Consider the following 22,747-nt stretch of genomic DNA (forward strand, 5'->3'; position numbering starts at 1 on the left):
TTAAAAAAAATCATTTTATTGGGGACTCTTACAGCGCTTTAAAAAAATTATTATTATCACAGCGGTGTTCAAAACAAATGCTTTTCTTTTTACTGTGAACACTATGGGTACACATTTAATCAGGGTTATCATTTTCTCCTATTTCTTTCAGTTATATATATATATTTTTTTTTTAATTGGGCACTCTCACAGCTCTTATCACAATCCATACATCAATTGTATCAAGCACATTTGTACATATGTTGCCATCATAATTTTCAAAATATTTCCGTTCTGCTTGAGCCCTTGGTATCAGCTCATTTCCTCCCTCTCCACCCTCCTTCCCTCATGAACCCTTGATAATTTATAAATTATTATTTTTTTCATGTCTTACACGGAATCGCTGTATCACTTCACCACTTTTCTGTTGTTCATGCTCCTGCAGGGTGGGGCGTTATATGGCAATCATTATGATCGGTTCCCCCTTTCTCCCCCCAATCTTCCCCTTACCCTCCTGGTATCGCTACTCTCATTATTGGTCCTGAGGGGTTTATCTGTCCTGAATTCACTGTGTTTCCAGCTCTTATCTGTACCCGTGTACATGCTCTGGTCTAGCCGGATTTGTTAGGTAGAATTGGGATCATGATAGTCAGGGGGAGGAAGCATTAAAGAACTAGAGGAACGTTGTGTGTTTTCATAGGTGCTATACTGCATCCTGACTGGCTTGTCTCTTCCTGGTACCCTTCTGTAAGGGGATGTTTAATTCTTTATGAGATTAGAAATCCTCACCTTTCTCCCAAGGAGCTGTTGGTGCTTCGAACTGCTGGCCTTGAAGTTAGCAGTCCAATGCATAACCACTATGCCACCAGGGCTCTGGAGAAGGTGTCAGGAACATTGTCCGAGAGGCCCCCTGGCTAGAAACTGCAGCAATTGGCCTCAAGGGAAGGAAGCTGGCTTGAGGACAGCCTGGGGTTGGCTGGGAAAGAACTTTCTGACCTTGATTTGTTGTTGTCGCGGTTGCTGCTGTGTTTACCGTGTGCACGTGGTTCTCATGGGGTGGGCACATGCCGCTGAGTTGGTTCCTACTCACAGTGACCCTGTCTATGTGCAACAGAATGACCCACTGCGGGTCCGTGCCATCCAGACTTCAGGATCTGACACCGTCGTGCTGTTGCCCACAGGTTTTCCGCGGCTAGTTCCTCAGAACCCCACTGGACAGCCGCATCTGTTCTTTGCAGCCTGTTCTCCGTCTGGAAGCTCCGCCAAACCTCTTCACTCTGGATGACCTGACTGGTGTCAGAAAACCCAGTGCTACAGCAACGCACCCACCGCAGTATGACAAACTGACGGACAAGGGGTGGACAGGGTGCAGAGATTCATTCTAAAAAAACCCATTCTCAGAAAAAAAATTCTCATTGTTGAGGATTATGAAAACAGAAATTATACAGATACTTTCTAGGTTGAAAAGTAAGGTGGGATCCAAAATCATATCGTAGAAAATACACCTGTCAGGTGTGCCAACCCCCTTACCCTGGCACACAGACAGCAAAGCGGGTGTTTGGGGCTCTGGCAAGGAAACCACAGTGCAGGGTGTGTTCAGGCCAGGGCTTGGGAGGTGGGAGGGTGGTGTAGACTCCCTTCTTATTTTAACAATACCGAGATTGGGCCTCCTTTGGAAAATTGAAATGTGTGGGGTTAGAGAAAGAAAGGAAGCCGAATACTAGGCAGGACTCACACGTCGAGCTTCCTATGAGCCACAGCTGTTGGAGAGCGAACTTCACAGTCCTGAGGACAGGGTGAGGCTGGAGCTCTGCTGGTCTAGCTTGACAGATGAGGAAACGAAGGTGCCGAGAGGTTCCCTTACTCAGTAGAGGCCACACAGCTAGTCTGAACGGGAGCTGGGAGTAGAGCAGTCTGCCAGCTGAAGCCAAGTTCATGTCGACGAACCTTTGCACAATATGTCCCGAGTATCCAGATTCTCCCAAACTTTTATGGGAGGGATTCCAGGGAGAGCAGAGAGAATACAGTCCATGATCCCCACTCAGAAGAGACAGGCCTGAAGTCTGAGGGGTCCCATGGCCCCAACCCCCCACCCTGTTGTTGGTTGCTGTGGATCTGGACACACAGGGAGCCCCTACAAACACCCCAACCCACTGCTATCGAGTGGGTCTCAACTCATCGGGACCCTATGTGGGGCCTCCACGGATGTAATTCTTTCTGAGAGCAGAGAACCTCATCTTTCTCCTGGGGGGCAGCGGGTGGGTTTGAATCCTTGCCCTTTAGATGAGCAGTCCAATGCTTCCCTGACCGTACCACCTGGGCCCTTGACTTTAGAACTCCTTTAATTGTCCCAAATGGCAGGACAACTCGGAAGAGAGAGAAAGCGAGCCTCTCAGGGGTCATGCTTTGGGAGAATGGTGGGAGGGCCGAGATCAGGTGGAAGGATGAGAACTGACCCCTCTGTGGGACACACCCATCTCCGCTCTAAGGGCTGCGGGACATGAAATGGTGAGCGCGCCCCCTCGTATCGATTGTGTCTGCAGGAAGCATTTTCTGAGCTTATCTCAGCCTGACTCTAGTCTCAGGGTTAGCACCGCACAGCTGGCAGGTCCCTGGCTCTGTCTGCTCCCTGCCTTGTGCCCCGGGTAGAAGAGTCAGGCCTCAAGAATGGAAGGACCTGACTGAGCTACAGGGCTCACAGTGGGGCCAGGACAGCCTCCAGGCTCCCTGCTGCCAGAGTACCGAGCCTCCACTCAGAGATGGCCAGACGAGCCACACCGTCCTCCAGGAAGCCATTCCTATACCTCCTCCATCTGCCAGGCTCTGAAGGGCCATCCTTCCCTCCCTGAATCCTGTTGACAGCAGGCCATTTCCAGTGTCCTGCCTGCGCCATAGGGTATAGGCTCCTGGGCCTCCCCTGTGGGTGCCGCCTTGCTGACCTGGCTGGATAGCAAAGCAAATAGGAATGTTTTATTCCAGAAGTTCTCCAATCAGGATCAAACCCAAAATGACACCAACAAAAACTCCCCTGTCATTGAGCCCATTCTGGCTCACAGGGACCCTGGAAGATGGACTAGAACTGCCCCATAGGGCTTCAAGGCTGGAATCATGACAGCAGTGACCGCCACTCTCCCCGTCGTCCCCCCGGCCCCCACGGATTGGCAGGAAGAAAACCCCCACTCCCTTAGGGAGTGGCCAGGTGCTTTAGCCACTGCGCCACCAGGATGTGAGGCGAGACCAGTCCCTGGAGGAGGACGTCATACTTGGTAAAGCAAAGGGGCAGCAAAAAACGAGGAAGGCCCTCAAGAAGATGGACTGACGCAGTGGCTGCAACTGTGGGCTCAGGCGCAGGGACACTTGTGAGGGTGATGCAGGACAGACCGGCCCGCGTTTCCTTCCAGGCTGCACGGGGTCGCCATGGCGCAGAACCAACTCGATGGCACCGAAGAACAACAATCATGACCCCAATTCTACCTTATAAATCCAGCTAGACCAGAGCATGTACACAGGTACAGAGAAGAGCTCACGACACAGGGAATCCAGGACAGATAGACCCCTCAGGACCAATAAGAACAGCGATACCAGGAGGGGAAGGGGAAGTGGGGAGAGGGGAGGTGTGTGGGGGAGGGAGCACCGATCACCATGATCGACATCTAACCCCCCATCCCAGGGGGATTGATGAGAGAAAAGTGGGCGGAGGGAGACAGCAGTTGGTGTAAGATGTATGTATGGATTGTGATAAGAACTGTAAGAGCCCCCAATGAAATGATTTTTTTAAATAAGAAAATGTTCTAAAACTGATTGTGGTGATGATTGTATAACTCTTCTTGATGTGATTGAACTATTGAATTGTGTGATAAGTGAACGCTATGCCAATAAAACTTTTTGGGGGGAGGAAAAAACAACCAGTAGGAATTCGATCTTCTAAATCTTTGAGGAGACCAATTTGGGATAAAGTTTCAAAACATAAAAGATGGGACTAGAAGAACTTCCGGTCCTCCTGCACTAATCCTCCTGAGATAGAAGTTATGAACTCGAAACCTTATACAAAAAGATCATTCTTCTTTGGAAGCATTGGAGAACACCTGGAAACAGGCAAGTCCTGGAGGAAACGTCTCTCTTGAGAGACAGAACTGCACGTGGTGAGATCCAGGCTGATGCAGCTTTTCCTGGAAGGGCTCTCCCAGCCGCCCAGGAAGAAAGCCACCAGCTTCATCGTTAGAGGTGTCAGAGGACAGAGTATGGAGCTTCCAGAGTGGCTGGAAGTTGAGTGAGCCAGTTCTGACAGGACAGAGTCAAGATAACGAGTCCCCAAATCTTCTTAAAAGCTTCCCTAAAATCCTTGGCTGATGCCTGAAATGCATATCTAGGGGAGAGACGGAAGGACCAGATGGAAAGCAATAACTAAAGGCCGAAAAAGCTGAGCAGCGATCTTATCTGCTGGGCACTGAATCTTACCAATTGAAAGGGCCGTTAAGCACCTTGAGCAGAAGGGACATGTCTGTACCCCAGGATTAAGGATTTCCCCTCAGACTAAGGGAAAACCCAAGGAGACCTACCGAAGGCTGATGTGCCAGAATTACCCACTGCTGTCACAGTAAGACCCCATCATCCCAAACTGCCAAAGCCCCTAAAACCCAGTTCATAACCAAAAGCTGCTGGGCATTCAAGCCAACAGGAAAATGTGGTCCATTGTTAGGAGAACAAATCATTCCATAAAAACAGACTTTGAGGTAATCCAGGGGTTGGAATTAGCAGCAAGTACGTCAGAGCGGCTCTTATAAACATGTTCAAGGACAGCATGGCTATCATGAGTGAACAGATGGGAGGAGGGGGGTTGGGTCAGCACTGAAATAGAAACAACAATAAAAAAGGAACCAAATGAAAATTCTAGAACCAACAGAGATAAAAAATTATAATCAAGGGATAAGTTTAACAGTAGATTGGAGTCAATGGACATATAGTTAGTGAACTTAAACACAAATGACTACAAATTCTCTAATCTTAAGAACATAGAGGAAAATGATTTTTAATATAAGCATTTCTGGGACTTGGGAAAATATTATGCAGATTCATATATGAGCTTGGAATCTCAGAAGGTCAGAGGCAAGAGAATAGGCATACAAAAATACATGAAATAATAATGGCTACAAATATCCTAAACATGAATTTACAAGCCCAGGGCTTTCAATAAACTCCATGTGAGATATAAACACACACACACACACACACACACACACACATTTAGGCACATCATAAGCAAATTGCTTAATAAGAAAAGTCTTGAGTCTCCAAAGAAAAATTACTAAAGATATGAGTCATGTAATATATATCTGGGGATCGGTAATATGAAATCACACATGATTTTTTAATCCAGAATAATCCAATTTGCCCAAGAAATGAAATGATATGCATACCTGCTGAAATCCTACATCCAGCAAATTCTATCCTTCACGACAATGAAGTCAATATAGACATTTTTAGGTGAGTGAAGCCGAGAGAATTCATCATCAGGAAATGCAATGATTTGAGGTGAATGAGTTCACTTCAAAGGGAATGGTTTGACGTGAAAAAGAAATGACAGGAGACAAAAACTTGGATGTGTGGCAATGAAAGAAAATACTAGAAATAGTCAATACTTGTATAAATAAATATAAAAGAGTAATTCCCCCCTTCTTTAACTTCATTAAATGACAGTTGCCTATTAATTTTGCCTGTTGCCTATGTGATGTAATATAGTTTCTATTAAATTAAAAACCATCCACAAATAAATACCTCGAAAATCTCCAAGTAAAAATCAAGCAACATAGGCCTATTGGTTATAGACCTACATGTAAAACCCTAAAATGATACAACTTCTAGTAGAACATATAGAAGACTTTTGTAATCTTGGGGAAAACAGTTCTTAAACAAAAGTTAAAAAGCAGTATTCCTAGAAATAATTATGAATTATAAATTGGATTTCATCAAATTCTTATCTTTGAAATGATTAAAAATATTTAAAGAGACAATATTTCTCTTTAAGAGAAGTTATTTCTCTCTTTATATCTATATGAATATACCAGAGGACTTCAAGATGTTCATGGCAAATGGAATTAAAAGATGAGATCTTTCCATGAACTGGTAAAAGCCTTCCCATATCTGTACATAGAAAGTCACACACACACACACACACACACACACACACACACACACACACATACACACACAGAGCTAGTGCATGAGAGTCCCAGGGTGGTACCCATGGCTCAACTCTTAACAAGGAGCTGAAAGGTGGGTGATTTGACCCACTTACCAGGCTTGGCAGACAGGCCCAATGATCCGCTTCTGAAGGGAAGACTGGAAAATCCCAGAGATCAGTACTACTCTGTACACAGGGTGTTGCCAGGAGTCAGAAATGATTCAAAGGCAACTAAAACTAATGTATATAATTCCTCAAAATCAGACACATTCGCATGATGAGGGGGCTTCAGAAAAGTTTGTGGAAAATTTCCATTATCTTTCAATTCCATTTTCCATGGACTTTCTAAAGCTTTCTCTTATGTGTGTATAGGTGAGTATGTGCACGTGTGTGTATGTGTACACACACCATGTACTGTTCAGTTTGTCATACTGTGGTGGCTTGCTTCTTGCTTTGATGCTGGGGTGATGCTGTACTTTAAAAAAAAAAAAATATCAGCAGGGTAAATCTCATGCTGGCCAGATTTTAGCAAAGCTTCCAGACTAAGAAGAAGAACCTGCTGATTTACTTGAAATAAATAAATAAACAAACAAACAAATAAATAAAAACTAGATCTAACTGTGGAAGGTTGTCTTCTGAAGTGCCTGAAGATAAGCCCTTCATATTAGAAGGCACTCAAAATACAACTGCCTTCTCAACCTTCAGACGTGGTTGGAGCAAAGCTTTCGGGACCTTCATTGGCTGGTGGAGCATGAGAAGAAACAGCTACAGACATCGGTTGAACTAGGAGTGTGGCCTGTGTAAATATCAATCTAGGAAAATTTTAAGTCTTCAGATATTAAATAAGATGCATACAGATAGATATCCTAACCACAAGTGAGCTGAAATAGACTGGGATTAGCTATTTTGATCAGACAGTCCTATGGTCTACTAAGCCAGGAATAACAGATTGAAGAGTAATAGCTCCATCTTCAAAAAGAACACCTCAATATCTGTCCTGAAGTATAATGCTGCCAACCATCGCATAAGATGCACACGTGCCTACAAGGAAAACCGGGTCGTCTGACTATTATTCACATTTATGTACCAACCACTAATGTCCAAGATGAGGACACTGACGATTCGTACCAACTTCCTCAGTTTGAAATTGATCACACATGCATTCCAAGTGCATTGATCATTACTGATGATTAGAATACAAACGTTGGAAAAATAGAAAGATCAGTAGTAGGAAAATATGGCCTTGATGATATAGTTTTAGAAGACTCTTGGCTAATTCTTTGAAAAGACCTTTTTTTTAAAAAAAAACCAAAAACATAAATAGTGACTATACTCATTGTGATAGTTAGGTTTTGTGTCAGCTTGGCTGGGTCAGAATTCTCAGTGGTTTAGCAGTCAAGGCCTACTACTCCCCCCATGATATGACTTAGCATAATGTAATCAACTCCATGATGGTATCTGGTACGGGTAGCCAAGCAGTTGTAAGAAGATGTTGTTGTGGTTAATTGCCATCGAGTGAACTCTGACCCACACAACCTCATGCACAACAGAAGGAAACACTACACGGTCCTGTGCCAGCCTTGCAATTGTTCTTATGCCCAAATCCATCATTGCAACCACAGTGTCCACCCATCTCTTTGAGGGCCTGCCTCTTTTTCACTGCTCCTCCGCCTTTCCAAGCTTGATGTCCTTCTACAGGAACTGGTCTTTCCCGATACTATGCCCAAAGTATCTAAGACACAGTCTTGCCATCCTTGCCTCTAAGGAGTACTCTGGCCAGACTTCTAGGATAGGGTCCAACTCTCTTGCTCAGGTCACAGCCCTGATGGAATTGAAGGATTTCCTATGGAGTGTGGCCAACTACTTATATAAACAGATCCTGTGGAAAGTCTGCTTATTTTTTGCTGCGTTTGGATTCTGTATATGGATCATTGTCCTTTGGTTCTTTGGACTTGACCCTAGGGCCTGTCACATTGCCTGCCAATCCGGGGAGCCATCAGTGGTCTGTCATCTGACCTTGGATCCATTCACCTCTGCAACTTACAGAGTTCCTGCAATCCTGATCTCATCAATCCCCAAGCCACTTGAATCAGGAGAAGGCTCCAGCTTAACATCTGACCCATGGACTTGAAACTGGACTGGGCCTACCCACTTCTATAAGTGCGTAAGCGATTTTCTTCATACAAATCTCTCTCAATAGATAGATAGATAGATAGATAGATAGATAGATGATAGATAGATAGATAGATAGATAGATAGATAGATAGATAGATAGAACAGGTTTTGTTTCCAGGGAATCCAGCCTAACACACTCATGGGCCTTGCTGAATGCAATGCACAGGAATCAAATTGACTATATCTGGGTAAAGAACCAATGAAGAAGGTCAATATCATCAGTTAGACCAAGGCCAAAGGCCAACTGCAGAACAGACCATCAGTTGCTCATGTGGAAGTTCAAGTTAAAGATGAGGAAAATTAAATCCGGGAGAGGCAAAGACCCAAAGTACAACCTTGAGTATACTACATCATTCTTTAGAGACCATCTCAGGAATAACCTTGATGCATGGCACACTAATGACCAAAGACCTAGCAAGTTTTGGACATCATACACGAAGAAAGCAAAAGAGAATTAAAAAGAAAAAAAGAATGAAACTGATGTCAGAAGGTATGCTGAAACTTGCTCTTGAATATAGAATAGCAAAAAGGAACAAAAGGCATTATGGAGTGAAAGAGCTGAACAAAAGATTTCAAAGGGAGATCGGACAGGACAAAGTAAAGTATCAAAATGAACTATGCAAAGACTGGGACATCCAGCATTTCTCAAGTGGAAAGCGATAAAGAACAAAGAACTCATGCTTCCAGTTGTGATACTGGGCAAGATATTGAAAAAAAGTAAGAAGTATCAAAAGAAGAGGGAAGGAATAACAGAGTCACTGCACCAAACAGAACCGATTGATATTCAGTATTTCAGGAGGTAGCATATGATTATAACCTCTGGTATGGAAGGAAGACGTTCAAGCTTCAGTGAGGGTATTAGCAATAAGTAAGGCTTCAGGAGTTGATGGACCACTAATCAAAATGTTTCAATACAGGGATGCAACACTGTATACACTCCTTTGTGTTTGCCCAGCAATTTGAAAGACAGTTACCCTGCCAATCAAGTGTGTGTGTGTGTGTGGGGGGGGGGGAATCCATATTTAGTCTTATTCCTAAGATAGGTGCTCCAACAATCATCAAGCAACATACTAACATCACACAAAAGTAAAGTTCCATGGAAGACAATTCAAAGACAGTTGCAGCAGTCTGTCGACGGGGAGCTGCCAGAAATTCAAGCCCGTTTCGGAAGGATGAATATCCTTGCTGATGTTAGACGGATCTTGGCTAAAAACACAGAAACTGTTGGGTTTGAACTTGCTGTTAGTAGCCCACTGTGTGACTGACCAAAGCGATGGTATTTTCAATCGCCTAGTGTTCATGTGACAGCTGGACGATGAATAATAGCTCAAGTAGATGTGAGAACTTATGCCCAAGGTACGAAACTTATGCCTTTGAATTATATTGGCAAAGAAGGATGAAGAACTCTGTCATGAAATACAGAATGCTGCTTAGAAGCGCGCTTGGTGAGACTCTGTCTTCAGTAGGTGGGGCATGTAATCTGGAGGCACTAAGCTTGAGAGAATGACGTCGTGCTTGGTGATACAAAAGGTCAGCACACACAGATGAAGACCCTCAGCAGGACGCATTGACAGTGCCTGCAGCAGGGGCTTCAAGCAGCCTGGTGGTGAGGGCGCGTTGACCCAGTATGGTTTTGTTGCTGACTCAGAACCGACTCAGCGACATGGGATATAGGGTCATTAAAAAGGTAATCAACATAATTAGCAATTCCAAGATCCAACCCACACCCACTGCCATCGAACTGATTATACCAACTCATAGTGACCCTCTAGGGCAGGTACAACTGCCCCTGCGGGTTTCCGAGCCTGGAACTCTCTGTGGGAGTAGAGAGCCTCCTCTTTTTTCTGCAGAGCTGCTAGTGGTTTCAAACTGCCGGCCTTCAGATTATCAGCCCAACACATCACGAAAACCACAATGAGATACCATGTCCCACGAACTAGCATGCTAAAAAACTGACCACACAAAATGTTGATGAAGAGAGAAAGCAACTGGAAAGCTGGTCTTTTGCTGATAGGTGTGTGAAACCACTCTGGAAAACTGTTTGGCAAGTACAAATTAGTCATACGCGTACAGTGTGGCTTAGCAATGTTTCTCCAAGGCACTTTCCCAAGATATCATTAAAAACAGCTATTCACAAAATCATACGTACATGTTATTGACAGATTCATTCATGGTATTCCAAAGGTGGACCTAGCTGAGATGACCACCAGCCGGTCAACAGGTAGACAAATTGTGGTGTAAGCCTATGTTGGCTTTCTGCTCAGTCAGTGTGGGCATGCACCCGAGTCATCCTAGGATGGTAATGACGGTGGGGAGAGCAGGTCACTGTGGCCATGGACACCTGGGAAGAGATCATAGTAAGCTCAGGGGCTGGCCCCTGAAAACTAGGAGTGGGGAGCCATGCTTCCTGACAGGCCCAACCCTCCCCTGCAGCACGAGTCACACATCCCGATTGTCCCAGTACTAGAAACATTGGGAGGTGACCGTAACTTGGACCTCAGTGAGTGGGAGGTTTTCCAAGAGTCTTTAATTAGTAAAATATTTTGCTGCCAGCAATAGCAATGGGGCCTCAAGGACACGATGAGCTCAGTTATTAAAGAGAAAAGACGCAGCAGCGAGTTATAGGGTTGTCTTTGTGACACACAGGGAGGTATGCCCTTACTTCTGTTGCTGGGTGCTGCCCTGTCCACTGTGACTCACAGACAGGGCTGCCCCACAGAGTTCCCTAGGCTGCAATCTTTACAGGAGCGGACCAACAGGTTTTCCTCCTACACAGGCACTGGGCGAGCTGGAACCTCCGGTTTTGAGGGTCAGTCACTAGGTGCTTAACTGCTATATTATCGTGGTGCCTTGATGCAATTCTAGCGGATCTCAGTATTGGAGGCAGGCCATTCAAAACTCTCCATGGTCAGAGTTGGGAGATACTTTGGTGCCAAGGTCTATTCCTGATACAAAACCCACTGCCATCAAGTGAGTGTCGACCCAGAGACACTTGAGAGGGCACACACACACACACACACACACACACACACACACACACGAGTGTAGGCTTGACTGAGCTGGGTTAGCTTAAGGGAAACTGCTCCCCTTTGAAATTTAGATGAACTCTCCTCTAGAGAAAGCAGTTTCCACAGTGACCTGGCATAAACACCATGTCAGAACAGAGCCAACTATTGGGATTTATCCTGTCATGAAAATCTATCTATTCTCATGAACTCCTGGAGGTTTTGGATAGCAAGAGCCAGCACTGAAGGAGCCAAAAGCAACATCCCTATGAGTTTGTGGGTGAACGACCCGGGGCTTAGTGAATGCGGCTTCACAATGATAAGAGAACTCCTAGGGCAGCAGTTCTCAACCTTGCTAATGGCAGGACCCTTTAATACAGTTCCTCATGTTGGGGTGACCCCCCGAACCATGAACTATTTTCGTTGCTACTTCATAACTGTCATTTTGCTACTGTTATGAATCGTCATATAATATCTGATATGCAGGATCTATTTTCATTGTTACAAATTGAACATAATTAAAGCATAGTGATGAATCACAAAAACAATATGTCATTATATATTGTGAAATATTTTTTTCTAATGACAAATAAATGAAATTTTGTCTTAAAGCATGGTGGAGCATGGGTAACAGTCTTCATGCCAGGTACTCGTAGGTGGGCTTATCTGCATGTGGGCGGACCCACCTGGAGACGGATAGAGGAGCGGTGTCTCGGTTCCTAAGGCCATGGGCCATATGTGTTTTCTGATGGTCTTAGGGGACCCCTGTGAAAGGATCGTTTGACCCTCAAAGGGGTCATGACCCACAGGTAGAGAACTGCTGTCCTAGAGGTTTCTGAGTGTGGTACATGGACTTCGAGTCAGAGTCCCCAAACCCACTGCCTTCCAGCACATCACTCCAGTGAAGCCGCTGGTGGTTTCCAACCAGGGACCTTTGGGTTAGCAGCTGAGTGCTGTAACCTCTTCACACCAGGGCGGTGTGTGTAGAGGTGAGTCCTTCCAAGCCCTTCAATGATGTGGCACCAACGTCCACTTCACTAGTCCAAACACCCCTACCCTCAACCACAAGCCAACCTGGGCTATTGTTTCTGATTTAGGAGAGAGATGGTTAAGTAGAACATTGTAGCGAATAGCCAAAAAGCAAACAAGAAGGAGCAACAGGTAGCATTCTGTGACTTTTCAGTCGCAGGTGAGTGATCCCTCTCTGAAGTGCTTCGGCAGCTCAATAGCGGCCCAGTCAATGCTAGGGAAACAGGCTGCTCCCACTGGTAGTGTTCACCCATCCCCGTACCTGCTCCCTCATTATGGAAGCAGACTGCCCGTCTGCCAGCCACTGATGGGTTTGTGTAGCAGACTGAGGTGCCCTGCCAGCACTCTACCGCGCCGGCCTGCTGCTGGCTGACCGCAAAACTCAAAGCCATCTTTTACCCTGGGTGTTGTGCAAACATCTTTGTCGATAGGGATTTTAAAGATGAACAAATAAGCCAAACTCACAGAATGGGCATGAAGCAGGAACACCATGGACGGCGCTGCTGAGCTAGACAGCATGACTCCCAAGTCCTGGCTGTACCAGGTGGAACAGGATGAGCTGGTACCTCTCAGGCCCGTGGGCAGAAGTCGGCATTTGAATCCTGCTCAGAGAGAGAAAGAGAGAGAGAGAGAGAGAGAGAGAGAGAGAGAGAGAACAGCGGAGTTATCACTAGGAGGGCCCAGCAGGACCTGGGTGCTACATAGATGGGGGCCCTGCGGAGCTCTTCCCGTGAAGGTGGGTGGCTCATTGGTTACCAGGGTTACTGCAAGTGCCACACAAGCGACGCAGGAGCTGTCCAAGGATCGCCAACTGCAACTTCCTGGGTGAGGCCGAACATGAATCTCCCGAAGATGTCCACATCTCAGTCCCCAGAACGTGAGCATGTTATCCAGCATGACAAAAGGGATTAAGCTGAGGTGAGTAAAGTTATTAGCATGAGCCCTTAGGGGTCTTCTCTGAAGGGGGCAAAGAGGTCAAATAAGAGATGGCCACCTGACAGCGGCGGGAGAGACCAGAGTGGTGCAAACCAAGGGATAGAGCTGGCCTCCAACATCGGGGCCGGGACTCTCCCCTCCAGCCTTCAGAAGGAACCAGCCCTGCCTGCACCTGGACTTGAGTCCAGGGGCCGAGTCGGGTTGGTGGCCTGCAGACCTGTGAGAGAAAACAGGCGTGCTGTTTCCAGAGACGGTGTCCCTGGCAGCAAAGCCTGCACTTGGTTATAAGAAAAGCAGGAAGCTGAGAGGAGCCAGGCCTTCCCTAAGTCAGTGGGGAGTCACGTCCCAGGCTCCTCTGTCTCCTGCGGTGGGAGGCGAGGGTGGGGGGTGGGGGGTGGGGCGGGAAGCCTGCTCTCCCAACCTGGAAAATGTCCCTGAAGTCCGGAAGAAGAATGGCCCCAGGTCTTCCTGGCCTCTGCAGAGAGAGGGAACCCTGGGACCAACCAGGGCCCTTCATGAACACCTGGTGGGGCTGGTCCCATCACACACCCTCAGTCCCCCCACAGACTGGGCGGGTAGTGGCCATTCTGAATCCAGTGCGGGCTTACAGACAAAACCAGACTAGTGTCTGTGGAGCGAGCGGTCCCGACCTCATGGCGACCCCAGCCCACGGGGCCTGCATGGGTGTCAGAGCACAACTGCGCTTCACAGGGCTTTCAAGCGCTGGTTTTTCTTCTTTTCATTACTAAAAGGTCATTTTGTGGGGGCTCCTGAAACTCAGCACAACCTATACACCAACTGAATAGAGCATAGGTGTGCCTATGTTGCCATCATTCTTTTCTAGACATTTACTGTCTATTGAGCCCTTGGCATCAGCTCGTCTTTTTACCGCCTCCCATGACCCCTTGATAAATTATAATTTTCATATTAAAAAATCATTTTATTGGGGGCTCATACAACTCTTATCACAATCCGTCCACCCATTGTGCCAAGCACATTTGTACATTTGTTGCCATCATCATTTTCAAAACATTTTCTTTCTACTTGATTCCCTGGTATCAGTTTCTCATTTTTCCCTCTCCCTCCACCACCCTCCCTCACGAACCCTTGATAATTTATAAATTATTATTTTTCATGTCTTATACTGACTGGTGTTTCCCTTCACCCACTTCTCTTTTGTCCGTCCCCCTAGGAAGGAGTTATATGTAGATCATTGTGATCAGTCACCCCTTTCTCCCCACACCTTCCCCTTCCCCTCCTGGTATCACTACTCTCAATATCAGTCCTGAGCGGTTTATCTGTACTGGGTTCCCTGTGTTTCCAGCTCTTATCCGTACCCATGTACATGCTCTGATCTAGCCGGAATTGTAAGGTAGAATTGGGGTCATGATAGTGGGGGGGAGGAAGCATTAAAGAACTAGAGGAAAGTTGTATGTTTCAATGGTGCTATACTGCACCCTGACTAGCTCGTCTCCTCCCCATGATCATTCTGTAAGGGAATGTCCAGTTGCCTACAGATGGGCTTTGGGTCTCCACTCCCCACCCTCCCTCATTCACAATGATATAATTTTTTGTTCTGGGTCTTTGATGCCTGATACTTGATCCTATCGACACCTTGTGACCACACAGGTTGCTGTGCTTCTTCCATGTGGGCTTTGTTGCTTCTCAGCTAGATGGCCACTTGTTTATCTTCAAGCCTTCAAGACCCCAGATGCCATATCTTTTGATAGCCAGGCACCATCAGCTTTCTTCACCACATTTGCGTATGTGCCTACTTTGTCTTCAGCAATCGTGTTGCAAAAGTGAGCATCACAGAGAGCCGGGTTATTAGAACAAAGTGTTCATTCATTGAGGGAGTACTTGAGTAGAGGCCCAATATCCATCTGCTACCTTAATACTAAACCTATAAATATATGCATATAGATCTATTTCCCCATCATCATATAAAAATATATTTAGATATGCACATGCCTGTATTTAGATATCTGTAAATGCCCTTTGCCTCCTAGTTCTTTCTGCTATTTCCCTTTACTTTCCTCTTGTCCCACTATCACGTTCATCCTTCATGTGGATTTCAGTAATTCCTTTTGGTTACATTGCCTTTGGTCAAGCCCCACCAGGCCTCCTACACCCTCCTAGCCATTGATTTTAGATCGCTTGTTGTTCCCTTGTCCCTGAATTTGTTAACACCTACTTCCTTTCCCCTGCCTCCCCCTCCCATGTCCCCCCAAGGACCATCAGTCCCATTGTTTTCTCCTTCAGATTGTTTATCCCACCTGTCTCATCTAGAGAGACATGCAGAGACAATAATAAACACAAAAACAAGACAGAGCAAAACAAAGCAACAGCAATAAAAAGAAAAGCCTGTAAATAGTTCAAGGTCTGTTTGTTGACCCTCAGGGTGTTTTACAGTGGAGTCTGATGGGGTGCCACGCCCTGGCCCCACAGTCTATTTTTAGTTTTCTCCAGGAACTTCGTTGCTTTGTTCCCCTTGCTGTTCTGTTGCAAGCCTTTAGTCTTTTGCCTCAGTTTAGTAGGGTCAGATCAGGCACAATTCCCGCACTGTGTCTCCAGTGTTGTCTCCATAGCACTATGGGAGTGGGGGGACGTCATGTCTCATAATGGGGCTGGCCCCTTGGTCCTCTCTGTGCATTGGCTGCTCTGAGCAGGAATATCATCCTTGGGGCTTGGTGGGCGAGGATGTGCTCCACTGTCTCTCCCTCCCCCTTCCTTTGCTCCTGTGTGCTCTGATCAGATGTGTCTCAAGGGCTGATTTTTCTGAAGAGACTTGCCAGGGTTTTCTTCCCAGGTTCTTCTCCGTGGGTTTGAACAGGGTAGCCTTTATGCTAGCCACGGGCTTGACCACCCTTAGACATCACCCAGGCCTCCTGGTGTGAGCATTAACAGCTCCTACACACGGAGCCTGGTGGTGTAGTTGTTGCACCTTGGGCTGCCAACCGCAAGGCTCACAGTTCAAAACCATGGAGAAAGAGGTTTCTACTCCCGTAGAGAGTTACCATTGCAGAAACCCGCAGGGGCAGTTCTGCCCTGCCCTTCAGCAGGCTCGCTGTGAGTCAGCATGGACTGGGTAGCAGTGAGGGCCAGCCATGCAGAGTCCACCCCTGGCAACTGGGGTGGCTGCCGCGAAGTGCTGGGGAAAGAGTTGGGAGGTCTAAGAACGGCCGGTGCCCCCCCCAACAGCGCTGCACGCTCTGGTGTGGCTAAGGGTGGCGGGTGGGGACCATCCAGATCAGTGCACACAGCACTAACCCTTGGGTCTCCTTCAAGAGACGCGGAAAGCTGCCCAGGTGACGAGGGCAGGCTTCCGGCTGCTTCTGTTGACTCCCATTTCAGCTCCATAGCATTTTCCTGGTTTCTCAACACATGGGGAGTTTGGCAGAGGGGGGGGGGGGTACATTAAAAGACTTGCTTGTGGGGGAGGGACGCTGGGTAATGTGCCTGTTTACTGAAAAGGCTTACTTCTGCCCAGGGAAAAAAGTCCCACACCAAAAAAAAAGGGGGGGGAGGGGAGACTAATTGTTTACTTCCTTTTTTTTTTTTTTGGTGACAACAGTAAAAACTGCCCTTAAAGGTAGTCCCAGAAGACATCAGAGCTTGACGATGACAAATGGGGAACAGATGTTTCTGAGCAATCAGGATGGCAGCTTCCTGCTTGACATGCGGGCTCCCAGGGGTGGGGAGGCAAGGGGTAAGTTCTCCCTCTGCCCCTGCAGGTTTGTCCTGAGGACCGAGCTGGGGACTCAGCATAGGGCACTCAGGCTCCTGGGATGGAGGACCTAGAGCTGATGCCCCCCACTTTTAACTGCCTGGGGAGTCAGTGTATGCTGTGAATGGAGAACCGAGACAGGCCCAGAGTCCCCTGCTTGGGCCACTGAGTTCTCGTAATCGGAGGGAGGCCTGGGAAGCAGGGGAGGGGAGGGTCACCGTGAGCCCTAACCCACCTGGGGGCAGTCGGTTTGGTGTTGTGTTTGGGGAGCCAGGCTCTTCAGTCCTGGGCCACTGCTCCCCGGAGGTGCTCCCCTCTCCACGAGAAGTCCCCCAGCCATTGAGCAGCAATGCATGGGCCTGGGTGGGGCCAATGGGTCAGGGCGAGGGCAGCTTCTTCTTCTCTGGCCTCCCTTCACCCCATCCCAGTCTCTCATCCCAAGTGGCAAAAGCCAGGAGCAACGGAGCCACTCTCAATGGGGTAGAGCCATTTCAGAAGTAGATCGCTAGACCTTTCTCCCAAGAAAGCTCCGTGTGGATTCAAACCGCCAGCTTTTCAGTGAGCGGCAGGGCACCTTCACCAGGTACATCACTGACAAGTCGGCAGTTTGAAACCACCAGACTCTCCTCTGGGGAAAGAGGAAACTTTATACCCCCATCGAGAGTTACAGCCTCCGAATTCTGCTGGGGCAGGTCTCTGCTGGTCTACAGGGTTACTATGAGTTGGGATTGACTGGATAGCAGTGAGTGAGGGAGTGAGTTCTCCTGATCAGGGAACCATGCCTATGCCTTCCTCCAGATGGCCTCTGGACTCCCCACCAGGGACTTCCACTGTCAGTGCCCTTGCAGCAGTCAACTAGGGGCTCTGGGGAGCAGGAAGCTCCCAGTGCACACAGAAAACGCAGCCAAGTCTACTCCCAGGGCTGCTAGTGTGGGAAGCACGGGGCACGCATGGGCGGGGCCAGAGAGTGGTGTTGTAGTGAGCCTGTAATGGCCTCCACATTCGACACCTTCATGCCTCCTGAGAATCAGCAGGGTACGACGATGCCTCATCCATCTCGGGGAGGAAACCGCTCATGTGCTTGCCTGCTAAGCAGGCGATTAGAGGTTTGAGCCTACTTGCAGGCAGCTCAGAAGCCAGGCCTGGCAATCTGCTTCCCCCAAACCAGCTGTTGAGAATAGAGCACAGTTCGGTGTTGTGACAGAGCTCCTACCAGGCAGCTTGTGTGGGTTCACTCATTTCTTTTTCCATCTGCACTCACCACCTTGGGTGCCTTCATGGGCCATGGAAACTGGCTGCTGAGCCTGGAGGGTCTGTGGCGCTGTGGATTGGTCTTGGACTGTTGACTGCCAAGTTGGCGGTTCAAACCCACCAGTGGCTCCTTGGAAGAAAGGCTGGCTGTGCCTCCTTACAGATAGGTTATTATGACTTGGAATCAACACATGGGGAATCAACACCACGGGGAGTCAGCACCTTGGCAGTGGGTTGATTGGGATTCCATTCCTATGAGAGACAGCTGAGCACTTATGAGGTGTCAGGTCCTAGAGGATGGGAGGGAGGGCTCTAGAGTTCAACTCCCCTGGTACAATCTCAGCCCTGGGACTTACCCAGGTGCCCTGGCATTCCTTCACTTCTGGGTGCCTCAGGGCGCCCCCATCCTTTGATGGTAAGAAGTTTAGCACTTTGCAATATACGGCTCTGCCTGCCAGATGCCTCCTTGGCACCTGGGCCCTGGTGCACTGAAGTGCCCAGAACAGACAAGGAGAGGGAGGCCTGAGGGATGTGCGCAGACTCTGAGCCCAGCAGTCTGTTCTCGAGCTCGACCACCCCGGCCAACCTTCAGTGACTCCATGCACATGGGTCTGGCTGTTAGCACTGATGATGGCCCTCAGGGTGCTGCTGGGAATGCCCTCCTCACACTGTGGATTCTGAGGAGAGGGCAGGGGCCGAGGGGGCAGCGGAACCCGGGCCTCGTCTGTGAAGCACTTCCTGAACTGCACATTTGGTTACCGCAGAATGAGTCAAAGGCCCTTTCAAGTGGCTGGCTGCGCTTCCCTCTGATCTGGCACAGCTGCCCAGGATGGACTGGCAGCGGCCCTCCCTGATGCCCCGCCATGAGTTACCCCCAGGCCCCTGGGGCCCTCCTCTGCTTCTCCCCTACAACAGCCCCACAGGGCAGGGTCTGAGCTTGGGGCAGCCAGGCAGGGGCAGAGGTGGCATTGGGACTCACACCTGTCACACGCCAAAATACTGGCACTCACCCAGTCTGTTCCCTGTGGCGAGGAAAGCCACCTTCCCACTGCCTGGAGCAAGGAAAGGGCCACCGTGCCCACCCACCAGGTGCCCCACAGGAGAAGGGTGTGGTGGTCTGTCTCTGTGAAGAATGCAGACCTGGAAACCTACGGGGACAGGTCCACTCTGTCTGCCCCCGGGTGGGACGGACGAGTGGGAGTGGGCTCGACCGGCAGTGGGTTTCACGGGTCCTGCCAGGATCAAGTGGAGGCTGGAGGTCTCCCTGCGGCCCTGGGAGGCCCGACGGAGTGGTCCTGTGGGAGGTGCTTGTGGGGATGATAGCCTCCCATCACAAAAGCAAACAGAAGCAAGTGCTCCCTAGACAGAAATACAAAGGCCTCACTTAAGGGAGTTACCCACAAAAGGCTTCCACTAAAGCCCTGGCAGGGGCTGGGAGGGCTGCCTGGGCTGGCAAGAGACTTTGATCCCGGGGCTGTGGGGATGGGCATGGGGGCAGGGGACTCACATGCTCCTAAACTCCTGTGGGTTCCACCCTAGATCTACCAATGGGGTCTGGGCCAGAGAGAAGGAGCCCCAGTGAGGTTGACGTCTAGTTTCCCAGTGCTGCCGTGAGGAAATTACTCAGAACTTGGCTTTAGAGAACCGGAACTTCTTATCTCAGCACCGCAAGGGGCCCAGAGTCTGAATTCAGGCTGTCCGCTCCAGCCAAGGTCCTCTTCCGTCCCTCTCAGCTTCCAGTGCCCATGGCCAGGGAGCCTGTCCTCAATCATAGCGAGACAGCCTCATTTTTCTCCCTTGGTGCCACTGGTGGGTTTGAACTGCTGGTCTTGATGTTAGCCAACAGGGCCACTGGGACTCCCAGTAGCCGCTGGCAGCCCTTGACATTCCTAGACCTGCAGATGTATCTGTCTCTGTCGTCATATATCTTTCCTCTTCTGTATTTGTGTCTGTGTGTCTACTCCCTTTTAGAAGAGACCATGGAGAGCCCTGGTGGCATAGTGGCTTAGGACGTGTTGGGGTGCTAACCACAAGGTCAGCAGTTCAAAACCACTAACAGCTCAGAGAGAAAAAAATGAGGCTTTCTACTCCTGTAAAGAGTTACAGTCTCAGAAACACACAAGGCAGTTCTACTCTGTGCTAGAGGGTCAATATGAGTTGGAATCAACTTGATGGCCGTGAGTGTAAGACTCCATTGGAAGCAATTAGGTTTGGGACCCACCCTACTCTGTTATGGCTCCATTAACACAATGGATGACAAACCCTGCTTCTGAACAGAATCACCACCACAGGGACAGAGGTGCGGGCTCCGAGGTACATTTCAGGGGACACAGTTCAGTCCACACCAGGTGGGAAGCAAGGGAGGAAAGGGGGCAGTTGGGTTTTGAGCAAAAGCTCCGCAGAAGGGACCAGGCTGCTCTGCGGGGACAGGGTTGTGTGTTTCATGTTGGTCTGTCTTTGGTGCTGAGTTTTCCTCATAATCACTACCGGAAAGGAAAATGAGACGAGAGGGAAGGCTCAACACATCTGACCTAATGTGCCCTGTCCCCTGTCCGAGCTCACCCTGTTGAAAAGGAAATGAGTCTGGGCTTAGATGCTTCACACACCCCTCTTCTTTTCCTGGTTAGAAAATGCTTCAATGTTAAACTCTAACTTGGGTCACCTTTGTCTCTTAAAAATTTAATTTATTGGTGGGGGGGGGAGAGGAGCTTATACCAAGGGGTCAAGTAGAAAATGTTTTGGAAATGATAATGGCAACATATGTACAAATATGCTGGATACAATTGATGTATGGAATGTTGTAAGAGCCCCCAATAAAATGACTTCTTAAAAATTAACTTTCTTTTTTTAAATTGTGATAAATACATAATGTATGCAACACATCCCGATACTTGTCCATGGTGCTCTGCATTCACCGCCATTCTGTCTCCAATATTTTCCATCACCGAGGACAGAAACACATTGTCCTCTAAGCCCGGAGTGTCTTCATCTGCTCCCACCCGCTCCTGCTCATCACAGGGAGACTTGGTCTTCTGCTAGGGACTGCACACAAGGGGAATTGCCCACGGCCTGTCCGGCCACAGAGAATTAGCGAAATCATGCACAGGCTCCTTGCAAATGTTATCAATAAGGTTCAACACCTCTTGACCACTGCCGGCGGGAGGGGCTGTCCCCAGGACAACCTCTGCATTCTGTGGGCTGTCAGCTCTGCATACTGGGAAGTGCTCTTTAGACCTTCTTTTATGCAGCTACTGCTTCCCCCCCCCCCGAAAGTAGCAAAAGCAGATGCTTAAAGAAGCAGGACCCTTCCATCAAATCGCCCACTTGGCCCCAAAGCCTCTCTCCTCGGAAGACCCAGAAGGTCTGAATTACCTCTAGCCCTGTCCCCGGACAAGACCTCCCTTCCTTCACAAGCGCCCAGCCTGCGCCACAAAGCCCCCACCCACCCCTGCAAAGAGCCCCCCACCGCCCTAGCCCTGACCACCAAGGATCAGATTTCCGTTTTACAGAACCGCACGGTCCTCGGCTGGCACATGGAGACTGAGAAACTGGTCCCAGCAGCCTCCTCTCACCTCCAAGTCCTGCTTTCCCCGAGGCCACGGCCAGGGTGTCACTGTGGCGACCTCCCCAAAGCGATGGTCTACTTCCCAGGCTGGAATCCCCCCCACAGCTCTTGCCTCAGGCTCTGTGGGCCCGGGGTTCTTCCCAGGGGAATGTCCATCGTCATATGCTCTCTCAAGCCACGAAGAGCCTCGGATACTTAGGAGGTTCTGGGAGATGCCTCTCCCTGCCATGAGGTCGATTCTGACTCCTAACCACCTCCCTACACCCCCCCCTTCGGGTTTCTGACTCCTAACCACCCCCCTCGGGTTTCTGAGGCTTTAAAGCTTTGCAGGAGCAACTAGCTTCCTGTTTCTCTGGCGGGTTTGAAAGGCCGACTTTTCGGTTAACAGCCCGATGATTTCCTCACAGGTCTCCCAGGGCTCCTTGAGGGAGACTGCTGTTGTTGTTGTATGAACAACCCTCTGAACAAAATACGGTCCAGATCTGTGAGTTCTTATGTCTGAGCCCGGCCCTGCAGCCCTGTGTCCGTCCGTCTTGTGGAGCGCCTTCCTCTTTTTCACGGCCCCTCTACTTTCCCAGGCACCATGTCCTTCCCCGGGACTTGGTATCTCCCGGAGACGTGTCCAAAATCCGTGAGACGAAGGCTCGATGGCCTCGATTCTAAGGAGACGCTGGCTGTCCTTCTTCCAAGACGATCTCTCTGTTCTTTCGGCGGCTCGCGGTACTTTCAATAGTCTTCGCCAACACCGTGGTTCAGATGCACCATCTGTCTGACAGTTTGTCGTGCCATGGTGGCTGGTGGGTTGCTGCCATGCTGGAAGCTCTGTCACCAGCATTCCCCATGCCAGCAGAGTCACCCCAGGGGATCAGGTTTCAGCGGAGCTTCCAGACCAAGAGCAG

At 48.8% G+C, this 22,747-nt stretch overlaps 1 long non-coding RNA gene across 1 annotated transcript in view; it reads right to left on the reverse strand.

Moving 5' to 3' along the window:
- Positions 1-22,747, reverse strand: part of LOC123521350 — a 108,570-nt gene that overhangs the window by 5,416 nt on the left and 80,407 nt on the right. Inside the window, exon 2 of the long non-coding RNA XR_006679806.1 lies at positions 12,835-12,971. This is a non-coding gene — a long non-coding RNA (uncharacterized LOC123521350). The remainder of the gene's footprint in view (positions 1-12,834; positions 12,972-22,747) is intronic.

The sequence above is a fragment of the Echinops telfairi genome, unplaced genomic scaffold (genome assembly GCF_000313985.2).
Source record: "Echinops telfairi isolate 266 unplaced genomic scaffold, ASM31398v2 ScPeMD7_11;HRSCAF=52, whole genome shotgun sequence".
In the NCBI taxonomy this organism is placed as follows: Eukaryota; Metazoa; Chordata; class Mammalia; order Afrosoricida; family Tenrecidae; genus Echinops; species Echinops telfairi.